We start from the raw sequence: 4,312 nt of genomic DNA on the forward strand, positions 1-4,312 counted from the left end.
CCTCTATGTTAATGTTTTAAAATATCTCTGACAGTCTGTGCTGTTGTATTTGTTGAGCATTCACACTTGCCATTTGTCAGCATACTCAGACACAAATACACACAGACATAAACTAAATAAATAGAGATCAAGTGCATCTTAGGGAGGAAGTACTAAGCTTTCACCCCAAGTCTCATCAAAACAAAATAAAATTCACTGAATATCTGGCACAAGTGAGGAAGGAAGACTCTGCTAACTCAGGTGCCAATAGCCCAGATCACTAGAAGAGATCTCCAACACTAATTTCTTCTGCAAACCTACTAAAATTTCTCTTCCCTCCACCCAGTTCTTTTTCTTTTTTCCTATTACATTCATAAACGATTTTAAGTATCCTTATATGCCTTCCAATTGTGCATGCAGCTCTCTTTCTCTGTCATGCGTAGCTTAATCAAGACTGTCAAGAAAAAAGCTCACCAACCACACATAATAATAAAGGATAAATAAAATGGAAGGTCTATAAGTGTATTTGAAGGGTAGGCCACTCATAATGAGTACAAGGATATTGTTAGGTTATGCAGGGAGATAATTAGAAGGTCCAAAGCCCAACTAGAAATTAATCTGGCTTTGAAAGTAAAGGACAGCAAGAAAAGCTTTTATAAATACATTAATACTGAAAGAAAGACCAGGGAGAGCCTCCATCCGCTGCTAGACCCAGGAGGAAATATAGCAACAAAAGATGAGGATAAGGCTGAGGTGCTTAATGGCTTCTTTGCTTCAGTCTTTAGTAATAGGAACACCTGTACCGAGGGAACCCAGCCTGGCAAGCAAAGAGACAGGGGGGCCAGGAGCAAAATGTCCCCCCCTCCAGTTCAGGAGGAGATGGTGTCAGGGACCTGCTGCTCCACATCGATGCGCACAAATCTGTGGGGCTGGATGGGGTTCATCCTAGAGTGCTGAGAGAACTGGCAGGGGGGCTCACCAAGCCAATGTCCATCATTTATCAGCAGCCCTCACTGACTGGGGAGGTCTCAGCTGATTCCAGTCAATATAACACCCACCTACAAGAAGGAACAGAGGGATGATCCAGGGAATTACAGGCCTGTCAGTTTGACTTCAGTGCCAGGGAAGCTGATGGAGCAGATCATCCTGAGTTCCGTTACGCAGCACATGCAGGACAACCAGGTGATCAGGCCCAGTCAGCATGGATTTATGAAGGGCAGGTCCTGTTTAACAAACCTGATCTCCTTCTATGACTGCGTGACCCTCTTGCTGGATGAACAAAAGGCTGTGGATATTGTCTACCCTGACTTCAGTAAGGCATTTGACACTGTTGCCCACAGCATTCTCCTAGAGAAACTGACTGCTCTTGGCTTGGACGGGCATACGCTTTGCTGGGTAAAAGAATAGTTAGATGGCCAAGTCCAAAGAGTTGTGATCAATGGAGTTAAATCCAGTTGGCAACCGGTCATGAGTGGTGTCCCCCAGGGCTCAGTACTGGGCCCAGTCCTGTTTAACGTTTTCATCAATGATTTGGACAAGCAGATAGAGTGCACCCTCAGTAAGTTTGCAGATGACAGCAAGCTGGGTGGAAGTGTCGATCTGCTTGAGGGTAAGGAGGCTCTCCAGAGGGATCTGGATAGGCTGGATCTCTGGGCCAAGGCCAGTCACATGAGTTTCAATAAGGCCAAGTGCCGGGTCCTGCACTTTGGCCACAACAACCCCCAGCAGCGCTACAGGTGGTTGAGTCACCATCCCTGGAGATGTTTAAGAGATGGGTAGATGTTGCTTTGAGGGTCATGGTTTAGTGGTGTTGACAGGGGCAGGAAAAGGTTGGACTCAACATTCTTGAAGGTCTCTTCCAGCTGAAAATGTTCTATGATTCTATGGATGTTCTTTATACAGGATCTGGGCATTCTAATCCCTCCTATCTCTCTTTAGCTACTTAAACATGAGAAGAGCGTTCCAACTCACAGATATACACACTTTTGTTGACATTCTGACATCCAAGCTCTACAAGTCTGCCATTGGTATGTCTGCATTTCCATTAGGCTCAGTGACTTATTGACTGATTCTTCTTTGCAATACAAACTTTGCTGTGCAACCATAATACAAACTTTTTTGCCTTTCTGCTGAGCCTTGCCAGAACTACATTACTTCCTGGAGGCTAGAACAGCTCTACAAGCTGCTGAAGTCCAGTGGCACTTGAAGCTATTGCCAGAATAACAGACTCTCACTTTTTCATCCTAGAAACTGCTACGAAAAAGGCATGTGCATGCTTACACATGTCCAAACTCAGACTGCACACACATACATGTACAGACAGATACCACTATTGTCTCTATCCAGCTTTTATTAGTTAAAGATACTGGGAAAGATGGACAGAATAGAGAAGACAAGCCCAGAACGGACAATTCTTACCATGTGCCACCCAGCCATGTTTACACTGATCACAGGTTCTCAGGTTAATCTTCCCTGGCTGAAAACATTCACATGTGCAATTTACCAATGTACAGCGGATAGCCTGGAAAAAGAAACAGAAAACACATATTAATGTTTTCATCCTTCTTGTGCAAATTTGTTGTTAGAGTAAGCAGGGTATTAAATGTATAGTGAAAAAATAGTCTTCTAACATTCAAAGCATTGCTCGTTCTTTTAAATTGAGATTATTTTTCTTTCAAAAACATATATCAGTATTCGTGAACAATGACAATGAAAATACTTATTCAATAATAACATAGTCTGTTGTCCCACAGAGATGAATACATTCCTTAGGTCTTTAAAAGAATTGCTATATTTCCTTTAGGAAGAAAATAAAATGAAAAATAAAGTGGTAGGATGAAGATTCTGTAGGTGTTCCACAAATTTCCTTGGTTTGCATCAACTGCTAGAAGGAAAAAGTTACTAGTGATATCTTACCACAGCAGCATATCAGCTTAATTAAAACCAAGAGTAAAATAAGGATACAAAACCATAAACAAAGTATACCCACAGATCGCTTTCCTCTTGTCCCATGGTATCCAAAGGTTATTCTTAAGTATTCGTTCTGGGGTTTACATAAAATATAACCCTGCTACAGAAAGAAGTCATGGATTTGATATGTTTCTACAATAGGATAAAATGATCAAGACATGAGAACAGGACTGGTTTATAAAACATTCTGCAACTTTCCTTTGCATCTATCATTTCTCCAACATCTAGGCGCAGCCTTTTACCTCTTAGCACTCCCTATTTTTCAAACACATATTTCTCTGTTTTGCAAAAGATGAAACTATTTCAAAGCAGCAACGCTAAGACTTAAGTCCCATGCAGAGATCTAAACTTTGCTTAGATAATATACCTTATTAATATCTCCCTTTTAAAAGTTATTTCAAAAATTACACAGGTTTACTTTGACAGGGGCTAGCTACATCCACAGAAAAGTGAACATAAATTGAATGAGACTCTTTTTAATGTGCAACAGACATATGTTTTTTAATAGTGTAGAAGATGACCTGTGCACTACAAACTGCTACTAATAAATTTATGGCATGCATTTAGATGTAATTTGCATGGAGATTTCTGAGACAGAGAGGCTCATTCTGATCATTCACAGATTAACAATCTACTGTAACTACCAGAGCTGCCAGGAAAAGATATCTCTATAGATTTAGATGCAATCAATGATTACTTGGGGGCTAAGGTGGGGGAAGTGTGCTTGGTACCTGTGACAACTGAGATACTGAAGCGTAATGAAGGCTCTTGCCTTTTCCAAACAATTAAAACAGACACATACTCTTTCCATACCAGAAGAGAATTATTTTAACTACACTGACTTAAAGCAAATTACAATCAACTTTAGGTTGGCCAAGTCAAACTCCTTGGCTGCTGACAATTAAAAAGGGTCAGAGTTTTTACTTATTCATCTGCATCAGACAGCTATTTAAAGCCATTCATAGCTTACAGATCCATTTAAAATCTGTAGTTCTCTGACAAATTCCTGGTACAAAAGTCCTTTCTCCTTCCTATCCTATCTGCTCCTTTATCATCTTTTACTCTCAGAAACCTAGTGGAGAAGAAACATATGCTGCTCTATTGCACCTCACATTTTGAGGCCTCAGTCCCAATTACAATCTCTCCAATTACTCATTAGCTCGGTTATAAAACACTGCTGTATATATGCAAGATTAAAAGAATTAGTAATGTGAAATATAGGGGTACCAAAGAAGTGCTGAGTATGCAAGAATAATACACGTATTTGTGGGTTATGAAAAAAAAATTTCTCCTGAAAGGTCCTGTTTCGTGTTCAATAGTTTATTGACTCAGTAATATATCAGGTCTCCACTGGTCAGTAATG

At 40.4% G+C, this 4,312-nt stretch overlaps 1 long non-coding RNA gene across 1 annotated transcript in view; it reads right to left on the minus strand.

Moving 5' to 3' along the window:
• Nucleotides 1–4,312, minus strand: part of LOC104279427 — a 43,227-nt gene that overhangs the window by 15,778 nt on the left and 23,137 nt on the right. The window contains exon 2 of the long non-coding RNA XR_717864.1: nucleotides 2,398–2,500. This is a non-coding gene — a long non-coding RNA (uncharacterized LOC104279427). The remainder of the gene's footprint in view (nucleotides 1–2,397; nucleotides 2,501–4,312) is intronic.

The sequence above is a fragment of the Apaloderma vittatum genome, unplaced genomic scaffold (genome assembly GCF_000703405.1).
Source record: "Apaloderma vittatum isolate BGI_N311 unplaced genomic scaffold, ASM70340v1 scaffold3859, whole genome shotgun sequence".
Lineage (NCBI taxonomy): Eukaryota > Metazoa > Chordata > Aves > Trogoniformes > Trogonidae > Apaloderma > Apaloderma vittatum.